The sequence below is a fragment of the Nannobrachium achirus genome, assembly GCF_963921795.1.
Source record: "Nannobrachium achirus genome assembly, chromosome: 23".
In the NCBI taxonomy this organism is placed as follows: domain Eukaryota; kingdom Metazoa; phylum Chordata; class Actinopteri; order Myctophiformes; family Myctophidae; genus Nannobrachium; species Nannobrachium achirus.
In genome coordinates this window covers 47,481,447-47,493,451 of record NC_137830.1, presented here as the reverse complement: position 1 = coordinate 47,493,451, position 12,005 = coordinate 47,481,447, and positions in this window count along the sequence as shown.

Sequence of the window (12,005 nt, the reverse complement as noted above, 5' to 3'; positions counted from 1 at the left end):
ATAAGACTAAATATATTGACAATTTCGTCAACAAAATAAAAACTAGACTAAAACGTTGGGGGGGGACTAGTGGAGGAGAATGTCATTTTCTGTTTGGTTGCTATCAGGTGTTGCGTGCTGAAAATAGCAGATCTACAAGCTCACAACGCGTCGCAGCGCGACGCGTTGTGAGCTTGTAGATCGGCTATTTTCAGCACGCAAACAAGTGTAAAATCAGTCATTACGATGCCATCAAGGGCTGCCAAAATACATTTTTAGTTGACTAAATCAACTGTAGATTTAGTCAACTAAAATCTTATGATATTTAGTCGACTAAAATTAGACTAAAACTAAAACTTTTCAGTTGACAAAATTGTGACTAAAACTAAATGACATGTTATTCAAAAGACTATGACTAAAACTAAATCAAAATTTGCTGTCAAAAACAACACTGTCTCCATATCATCTTTTCCAAGGTTTCTGTACAACATTTTGCCCGGTTAATTGCATCACCACTCAGTTTACCCGTATTGTGTCCCGTTCTCCCACTGGTTTACCTGCATGCCACGTGTTATGAGCTCACTATTAACCCTTTCCAAGCCACGTGGAGCCACTTAATATTAAAACCGTAATATACCGGACATCTGAGCAAGGATGTCTCAGCCGCGCCGTCTTTTACCGTACTATGTCATTAAAAACGAAATAAATGATTTTTATCCGAAAATCGGCGATCGTCTAACCTTCCCTAGTCACCGCTCGTCCATCGATAGCGCATGGCTCCTCTGACATGAAGCAGAAGTGACGTCAGGTCCTTTCCCTGTAATAGCTTCCCTGCTCCCGTCCGTTTTCTGTTTAGACATTAGTGCTAGCACAGCTGGAGTGCTGGGGGCTAAGCTAGCGAAACTGTTCATACCTACTGTAGAGTCACACTTGGATTATTTGAGCCGTCATTTACGTGAACGGATCGCGCGCGCGAAACGCACGGGGAGGAGATGCATCGGCCGAAACCGCCACTCTAAGCCGAGGCAGAGGGAGGAATTTGGCTGGTGACTTGTGGTGAGAATACAACGGGGATCGCGTGATGTTTATGGGGGATGAAGACCACGTGATATAGCGCTGATGGTCTTGTAAAATGAATGCAATGCAGTTCAGATCATAATATAATAATAGAAATTTCACGGCTAATCTACCAACAAGCCATTCTATTTCGGCTGGCGAAGTGTTAACTCATTGAGTGCCTATCCCGAATTAGTTCGGGATATATTATCGCATCCCAGAGTGCCTATCCCGAACTAGTTCGGGATATTAAAAAAAAAAAAAAAAAATTGGAAAAATTTTTTTTTGAAATTTTTTTTTTGGACCCCATCAAATCTAGTGAACATGATTTCAATCGCGATTTTGCATGTTCCACCCCCATACAACCCCATCTAACATACAGGGCAGCCATGTTTGTTTACATAACATGTAAAACATAATGGCGATTATCTCAAGAATGCCTGAACGGATTTCCAATCGGATTTTTTTGTTTGAAAGCTGTGAACAAACTGCACAAATCCACTCCAATGCAATCCAGGATTGCATTGGATTTTTTAGAGCTCATTCTTCTCTGTTTTTTTCCCATGCATGAGGTGTGCAAGGTTTAATCATGGCTAAGTTGACGAAAATAAGGCTTCTAAAATGCTTGGTAGCCAATAGCTAACTTCAAGCTAACTTCATCCTCTTCCTGTACATGCACAAAGGAAAGTGTTCAGGCAAGTCATGGCTGCAGGGCTTCTGCATATACCAGCATATCTCTATGGGATTTTCTATGGCCACTGGGTGCCCTCTAGTGGTGACTAGGGTGGCACTAAATGAGTTAATAGTCATCTTGCTGCTCTTTTCCCGAAAATGTCCTGCAAATGCATGTTTTCCACTGTTTTCTTTCCCCCGTTTCTAATGTGCCTTTCTAGTTTTTATGGAGAATGGAGCGTATTTTTGCACAAACCCGCAAACGGCAAGAAACCACTCCATTCCCATTGAGAAGCAGAATCCACCTTCATAGGTAGGTTTAAACTTCTAAGTCAGAGATGGTCAGAAAAATAGCAAAAATAGCTGATCTACAAGCTCAAAGTTCTGCCAATCCACTTAGTAAGGGGAACATAAGAAAATATGCGAAGTAAGTCATTACCAAGAGATTTCTTCACCAATGTGTTTCTAAAGGTGTGTAATAATTAGGGCTGGGATGCGATTAAAAAATGTAATCTAATTAATTACAGGCTTTGTGATTAATTAATCACAATTAATCGCATTTCAATCGCACATCGATATTTGACCTGAGAAGCATATTTTTTTCAAGTAAAACACATTTTGTTGTACGAGGGAATCTAAATTTCGCATCCACTGGGCCAAGCAAAGCGCCCTAATCGGCTACTTCTCCCTTTGCGTTTATTGTCTCTTCTTGGTTGGTGCATCGCTATGATCGGTATGCCTGAAACTGAAGCTTCTGTGGTGCAAAAACTAAGTGCGATTAAAATGTGTTAATTTTTTAAATCGCGTTAATTTTCTGTAATTAATTAATCGCAATTAATCAGTTAAAGTCCCAGCCCTAGTAATAATATGTACTAAAAGGTTGAAATTCAACTCCTGGGGGAAACCTCATCAAAAACATTATTCGTGTTTGTGTCCCATTAATTTACTATACAGGAAAAAAATATAAAAAATAAATATGCTTTAAGTAGCATGTGAGGGGTCAAACTAGGGGTTTTTCATGATGCTGAATCCATTGCAAGCATTTGTTTTGCATGAAAAACATTCCTTGAGCTAAAAACGACCCCTCACATGCTACTTAAAGCATATTTATTTTTTGTATTTTTTTCCTGTAGCCTATAGTAAATTAATGGGACACAAACAGAAATCAGTTTTTTTAAGAGGTTTCCCCCAGGAGTTGAATTTCAACCTTTTTGTACATATTATTACAAACCTTTAGAAACACATTGGTGAAGAAATTTCTTGGTAACGATTTACTTCGCAGATTGATCAAATATCTTATAAAATCCCCTTACTAACTGGAAATCTACGGTCTTGCCAATGGCAGGACGCTTTGAAATGGCACATCTGTATGTTATAATCTCATAAACTTCTGGAGTTTCAAATATCGTACATCTCCTATATCAACTTCTTCCACACATACAGATTGAATCCGAAACAGGCCTTTAGGTACTGGCCTCTCCCTTACTTGGAGAAAAGTACCAAGTAGTACAAGCACACAAGTCAGACAAGCGCATGCACACACGCACACACACACAAACTGAATACAACATCTCTGCCTGGCGGAGATAAGAGCATGGTCTGCTATTGACCTGCTATCATAGGCTACAAATCACTATAAGCCTCTGTAAGCACAAATCCACTATAATGTGGAACCTTGTTTGGGGAAAAGCGAAATCTTTACACATATTATGAGCCAAATACATATCGTCGTTGTCGGGTGGAAACCTTGTATGTCCAAAACCGTTCGTTTCGCATTTATCATTTTAAAAATGATTTAAACTACTGAAAAAAGCCGATCTACAAGCACACAACGCCTCGCACCGCGAGGCGTTGTGTGCTTGTAGGTGCGAGGCGTTGTGTGCTTGTAAATCTGCTGTTTTCACTACTTTTGTGCGACGGCCTTGTATGATGCAGGGCTTTGCTTTGCGAAAAAAACATACAAATTTGAAACTTGGAGATACAAGGTTTCCACCCGACAACGACGATATCCTCTCCAGTATTTCACAGAAGAAGAAGAAAAGAAAATAACAAAACAGAAAGAAAGGCTGTGTCATCTCAATCAGGAAGTAATCAAAAGTTTCTCTTGAGATCCGGTCCGTAGTTTAAACTGTTTACACTGACAATAACCACAGCCCTGACAGAACACATGGGAACACTCTCAGGCCGCATTCCCAAAAGAACCAACCACAAGAATCCAGTTCCGTCGTCTGAAGTATTCCCGTAGATATTGCGTCACACACTGCAAACTGTGGCATACTTTACAAAGCTTGAGGAGGAGGGATTGTTGACTGGATTTGAATGGATGATAATTGGATTTGTAAAGGAGTATGCTTGTGTAGAACACAACTGTAGTCCACTGTGTACACACACATGAAAACAGACATTGCACATAAACACCTGCATTTTGCTATGTGCTTAAACAATGCCAGCACTGGAGACATTTAATCTGTATCTCTGATCCCATTTGTGATTTACAGTAGGCTATTACATATGTGCATTTTTGTAACAGCAAAGGTTTTAAGACCTTTTTTTTTAAGATTTGTTCTTGGGGTTTTATGCCTTTATTGATAGGACAGTAGACTGACCGGAAATGGGGAAGGAGATGGGGAGAGACACGCAGCAAAGGTCGTCGGGATCGGGACTCGAACCCGCGACACACTGTCAGGCATCAGAGCCTATGTGGTATACACCTGGACCGGTAGGTCAGCGGGTGCCCCTTTCAAGGCTTTCTAAATACATTTGATCTACTATATTTGATTGCAGTGTTATACAGCTCTGTTGCACACCATACTCGTAGGGCTGTATCTTACTTTATTACAATAATTGTGCAATATTTGTTTCCCATGCAAATAATGCACGCAGGCACAAATATACACTAACCATGCACACATTGGTGTACCTACCTTGGTATGCACAGGATACCACGCACGCACGCACGCACGCACGCACGCACGCACGCACGCACGCACGCACGCACGCACGCACGGTTAGGTTCCATTAGCCGGTTCCGTTTTGGAACCAAGTTTCATATTGGTGAAATATCCGGATGTGTTCAGGTCAGAGTCTAACGATTCAATAGGCCTACTGGATTCGCTAAAACCCAACTCTGCAACCCGCAAAAGCAATGCACACGCGCACGCACGCACACGCACACACGCACACACACACACGCACACACACACACACGCACACACACACACACACACACACACACACGCACACGCACGTACCCTCTTACTTTTACCTGGCAGCTCCGTTGCTTACAGGTCTTTAATGAAAGCTTTCATTATGCACGTGTAAACGGCCCCTACTTAGCCGACCTGCCACGCTAATGATACCTATTTTCACCACTCTAAACTCTGACACCAAAGACCCGCGCCATAAATCACTTCTGTACTGCAGCGGCGTAATTAATAAAGACTAGACTTCGTGACTCTGAGGAAACTTGATAATGTTCTGAGCTAAATAAACTTCAAAAGTAAGTCATACTTGGTTATTAAAACGAAGCAGCAAGCTTTCTGCTGACTCAGCCAGGATAATTACTTTTGGGTACATATGTGTGTGCATGTTTGTTTGTGTGTGTGTGTGTTTGCGTGCATGTGTGTGTGCATGTGTGTGTGCGTGCGTGCGTGTGTCAGTGAGTGAGTGATTGAGAGGCAATATGCTTTTGTGCATAATTATGTATATGTCTACTTAAGGTCTCATGTTTCTGTGTGTGTGTGTGTGTGTGTGTGTGTGTGTGTGTGTGTGTGTGTGTGTGTGTGTGTGTGTGTGTGTGTGTGTGTGTGTGTGTGTGCGTGTGTGTGTGTTGGTATCTAGGAGTCTATGCCTCTGTGTCTGTCTGCGGCCATGGGGTGTAGACCCCTCAACTCTGTCTCTCTCTCTTTAAAAAAAAATCTATATATATATTATATACTGTATTTATATATATATCCCGCGATTTTGTAACCCATTTTTCACCCAGTGTCAATTATGTAATCCTGGGTGCTACACCCACTCTGCCAACCTGGAGAGACAAAGGACTTACCTCATGCTTCCTTTTATGCATGAGGAGTCCAAGTCGCTTCTTTTAACCTGACAGGGGGGAGTTTCCCCGGTTGGGCGTAGAGCGCGGAAGGAACACGTTATTCCAACTAGTTCCTTTCCCCTCCATCAGTCGCTCCGGCTGGCCAGGGGGAGACAGTATAGAGACCAGGATTACTGCATGTTTTATTGTGAGGGTACCTACCCTAGGAGACACGGGGAGAACATGCAAACTCCACACAGAAAGGCCCTTTTGCCAACCCCACCTAGGGTGTGGGCGCTGATGACGTGGAGGAGAGAACGCGCCCTCAGCGCCCACGGCGGGAATCGAACCCAGGACCTTGTAGCTGTGAGGCGACAGCACAGCCCCTATCTCTCTCTCTCTCTCTCTCTCTCTCTCTCTCTCTCTCTCTCTCTCTCTCTCTCGTTCACTCACTCACTCACTCACGCACGCACGCACGCACGCACACGCACACACACTCTCTCCCTCTCTGTCTCTCTCTCTGTCTGTGTGTCTCTCTCTCTCTCTCTCTCTCTCTCTCTCTCTCTCTCTCTCTCTCTCACTCTCTCTCTCTCTCTCTCTCTCCCCCCTTTAGTGGGAATGTGGCCCCTGTAACTGCAGAGGTCACCGAGGAGATGACCTCTGGGCTGCTACCAGGGGTTCAGAGGTCATGCATCTCAAGGGAGACCAGTAGCAAGGGCTCTGGGAGCTACGAGAGAGCAGACACAACACAAGCCCTTAAATGGACTTGTGTTTATTAGCAAATAAACACAGTCCGCCATGCAGGAGAACCTCCAAGTGTGTGAAGTAAAGCACCTTTGATCTGCATGTTCCAACAGTTACTTTCATTAAATTCTATCAATTGTGCTTCAGATGACACAGAGACACTAAAACGTAAATGTACAAATAGCAGTGCTCTGGAAAATGTAGCGTATTCCATTTAAATGATTTCTGTCGTTATATATGTGCACGTTTGTGTGCTCTTTTAATCTGCAACAGATTTAATTTGCAAGTGTGTGTGTGTGTGTGTGTGTGTGTGTGTGTGTGTGTGTGTGTGTGTGTGTGTGTGTGTGTGTGTGTGTGTGTGTGTGTGTGTGTACGTGTACGTGTACGTGTATGTGTGCGCAGGGACGTGCTGGCCATTGGGAAAAGCGGGCCAACTCCCGAACGGCCGGTTCATTCCCGGCCGGCCATTAGGAAAAAAATAAAAATAAAATGTCGGCATTCGTTCCATTTTGGGGGCTGGGCGGCCAACAAAGTCAATAGTCACTGTCGGGCATAAACCTCGTATCTCCAAGTTTCAAATCTATACATTTTTTTCGCAAAGCAAAGCCCTGCTTCATCATATAAGGCCGTTGCACAAAAGTAGTGACAGCAGATCTACAAGCACACAACGCCTCGCGATGCGAGGCGTTGTGTGCTTGTAGATCGGCTGTTTTCACTAGTTTAAATCATTTTTAAAATGATAAATACAAAACAAACGGTTTTGGACATATACAAGGTTTCCACCCGACAACGACGAAATATAACTCATGTGCAGTAATTGGCCCACTGGCTTGTCACTTGTCATGATCTGAAATGGCAAATCTTTGAGTAGCAGCAGCGCTATAGAGAGAGATCTCTCTCTATAGCACGCAATGAGGGCCTCTCCAACTCTTTTTCCCAGGCTGAATCAAGGGCCCAGCACGTCCCTGCGTGTGCGTGTGTGTGTATGTGTTCTTGGGACCTCACGTAAGGCCACTAATCAACTTGAAGACCCCTGAGACGATCCCTGGCCCCTTTCACAGCTCACTAGACTCTGTTTTAACCCCGAGGACACCAAACACACAGTGACCTAAACTCACCTCAGCCAACACAAGAACATTTGCTAGCTTGCGGTGTTACGTCAAACCTTTGGGAAATGCTTTTGGGGGGGTTTACTGAACGTTTTCCTCTTTCATTTATTCATTTTTATGTACTTGTGTTTCATATTGCTTGCATGCTCAATTTAAATACATATATATTTTTTTAATATCTACTGCTTTAATTCCTGTATAATGTCATTTTCTATTTTAAATACCTTAAAATATAGCTATTTCACAGGAAAAGAGGAGACACGTTAGCTAAGAAACTTGAGACAATTATAAAAGAAATGTCAAGTTTTTCAGACGTGTTTGTCTCGTTTTTGCTGTTACTTTGAACGACCTTCAACAGTCAGAATGCAGAAACACAAAGACAGGTTTTCTTCAAAGCCTTGATTTTCTAATTTCATTTTTTTTGGTTGCCCTTCAGTGTCAGCAGATTGGATTAAGCCCCTGCTTAAAGTGTTGTGTTGGGGGGGGCTAAGTGAGTTGGTTGTTGGCTGTGATGGATGGGCATTTCTGTCCAACCAGCTCTTGGCCTGACATGACACCATACATCATGTGTGATTATGGCCTGTTTAGTGCGCCCTCGGTCTCTGACACTTCCAGTTGTTAAACTGATTTCAAACCGAGAGGCGTCAGAGCTGCGAGTGCGCAGCTTTTAAAGTTGCATTTATGCGTCGCAAGTAATCTCATTACCGATTTCTAATTTTGTTATAGGTTCTTCCTCAAAATCTACTTTTCAAGACAACTTGGCTTATTTGATACTTGGCTTATAATATGATGCATGGCTAATCCCATCTCATCCATGTGTTTAACCCATTTAGGCCTAGAATTATTGAATGCTGTAACCAGTGAAAAATAGCAGATATACAAGCTCACAGCGCGGCACCGAGTGCCGCGCTGCGAGCTTGTAGATCTGCTATTTTTGAAAAAGTCGTGAAAATGTGTGCAAATCTTTGAATATTATGTATTTTCAAAGCGAACGTTTGTATCTCAAATTTTGCTTCTGGGTGGTCCCTGGAACTAAATATTTTGAGATGCGGGTCCGTGGACCGTGGCCAAATACATATCATTTTGGGGGTCCTTCACATGACAAGGTTTGAGAACCACTGACATAGTAGTCTCTCAAGAACAGACTAACTGAGCTCCATTTAAGTGAAAAGGACCTTTTCTTTGAAGATGGCTGCCCAGATTGCTGACATAGAAACATGGGTCTTTCAAAAAATCTTAGAAGGATTCAAAAGACGCTTATAGAATCGGGTCAAAATTATAATTTTCACGATTTTTCAAAAATAGCAGATCTACAAGCTCACAACGCAGCACCGAGTGTTATTTTATGCTTTTCAATAGTTAAAGCATAAAATAACGATACACAATAATGTGTACCCGTTAAAACGACCAGATTTCACTGGATAATTTGGTTTGGTCGGTTGCTCCGCTCTGGGTTTTTCAAACAAGACCACCAAGGTGAGTTTTTATAGCAGGTTTATGCTGCTCACCCAGATCAGTATAAAGACACTATTGATGGAGGCGCTGGCCTGATTGCTGTTGACTTAAGCAGCACAGGGAGGAAAACATGAAAACATTATGCTGATTCAGCCAGCCTCGCTACCTCCGGTCCTGTCTGGATGAATCTAGATGTGCATACTAACTAAGTTGACTTATTCAGTGTTGGTGAAAAAGATCTATGTGAAATAAGGCATTCACTTTAATATTAGAATATTTGAATATTCAAATATCAAAGTCACTATTCGACGCTGTTTCCCCGAAGTCGAATATTCGCTTATTTTTATATTGTTTTCTCTTAGAAAATATATCGTTTATAAAGCTTGGCTAGATAGGAAGTCGTAAAAATAAGTTGTCAATGCCCCTGGTGGATGAATTTGTTAATGCTCTATACCAGGGGTTCTCAAACCTTTTTAGGCTGTGACCCCCAAAATAAACATTTTTGAACTGAGGACCCCCACCCTGACAAGCACTTGGAATTGTAGGTATTAAATTTAATGTGATTCGGTTCCGCAGATAAATATTGTGAAAATAGCAGATCTACATGCTCACAACGCCTCGCCTATGAGGCTGTAGCAAAAAATGTAAACGATGTCGCTTTGTGTCAGAGTTATGACATGTTTTCAAGCACATTCACAGTGTCCAGCCACAACACCGCGTTATGCAATTGAGGAAGCTCAACTCTATACAATGCTGCCTTATTTATCGTCACTGTCGGGCGGAAACCTCGTATCTCCAAGTTTCAAATTTGTACGTCTTTTGGTAAAGCAAAGCCCTGCTTCATCATACAAGACAAAACTCGCGAGGCGTTGTGTGCTTGTAGATCTGCTGTTTTCACTAGTTTAGTACATTTTATAGATGATAGATACAAAACGAACGGTTTTGGACATACAGGGTTTCCACCCGACAACGACGATATGATCCAGGCAACCATAATTCCACTGCACTGCAAGAATATACTGTAAGTAGCTGGAGTTTTATAACATTACTGTTACTATCTAAGTAAAATACGGTATTTTGGTATGAAAAAACAGGTTTGTAATTTAACCCAATCACAACATGATGAAAAATCTATTGAAAGGTGTTGTATTGGAGACGTACAGTAACTCAATTCTTCTCACACACCTGCATCTCTTCCACAAATATTTCATCTGAATATGTAATGTATTTTGATTACAGAAGTACAGTAACTGAATGTAATTGAACACTTGTGATATAAATAAAATGATAGTAAAACTGCAGGTGTGTACATAATATGACGTATGTGTGTCAGAAAGTGACACCTGGGGCACTTTACCAAAGCGGACATATTTGACGAGTTGGGATTATAAAATGGTGCATTCATATAGCGCCTTTATCAAAGACGCTTTTTACAATGATTGTGCAATACATTCACCAATTCATACACACATTGATCTTGCTCAAGGACAGCCCGGGTTTGAACTGGGAACCTTTCGGTTGCCAAGCGGCTGCTCTACCTCCTGAGCCACTGCAGATTATAATGTGTTGTCCTGCTTTATAGTCTACTTGCCAGCCCATAGAGCCCCATTGTGAACCTGGACATATTGAGTACACCAAGGTTTTATGTTATAAATGTTGAGTAAGGGTCCCCAGCATGTAGAAACTGCCGGATGCTAACTTGCATATGTTGAGCAATTTTTATAATTTGCATAATTAGCTTTAATTAGCATACTCCCCTATAATAATGGATAATATGTCAAAAACTGATTGGCCGATTTGAACAATATTGGAGTGGTTTTGGGGGTTATTGAGGATGCTGAATCCATTTTCTAAATTCAAAATGGACGTTTTAAACCGGAAATGGCCTTATACCAACTTAAAGTGGGGTGATTTTGATACTTTTTTATGTTGTATATGGCCATTTCCGGTTTAAAACGGCCATTTTGAATTTAGAAAATGTCAGAAATGGATTCAGCATTCTCAATAACCCCCAAAACCACTCCAATATTGTTCAAATCAGCCAATCAGTTTTTGACATATTATCTATTATTATGGGGGCTTATGCTAAATAAATCGAATTATGCAAATTATGAAAATTGCTCAACATATGCAAGTTAGCATCCGGCAGTTTCTAAATGCTGGGAACCCATACTCAACATTTATAACATAACACCTTGGTGTACTCAATATGCCAGGGTTCAGATTCTGGCAAGTGGACTATTACCTGACCAGAGTCCCATAAAGTAAATAAAAAAAAGTTTCAACTTTTAGTAAATTAACTGATGTCCTATAGTGAGTCAACAGCTATAGAACCACAAACGGTCTTTCTCATTGAAGCATCTTTTTAATTCTCCATGCAAAGAAGGCTTTCCAATGGATCCATGTCTGTGCTGCAGTGTTGATTTTCGTTGACTAAAACTATGACGAAAAATGTTTGTCGACTGCCTTTTTTTCACTGACGAAAACTAAATAAAAACTAAGCTGTGAAGACTAAAACTAAGACTAAATATATTGTCAATTTCGTCAACAAAATAAAAACTAGACTAAAACATTACGGAGGGACTAGTGGAGAAGACAGTCATTTTATGTTTGGTTTGCTCTGCAGGTGCGACGCGTTGTGAGCTTGTAGATCGGCTATTTTCAGCACGCAACCAGGTGTAAAATCAGTCATTACGATGCCATCAAGGCCTGCCAAAATACATTTCAGTCGACTAAATCAACTGTAGATTTAGTCGCCTAAGATCTTATGATATTTAGTCGACTAAAATTAGACTCAAACTAAAACTTTTCAGGTGACTAAATTATGACTAAAACTAAATTACATTTTGTTCAAAAGACTATGACTAAAACTAAATCAAAATTCGCTGTCAAAAACAACACTGATGTGCTGTTTGCTGTTTATGTGTTGATACATCATCCTGCTCCCGAACAGTTTGTCCCTC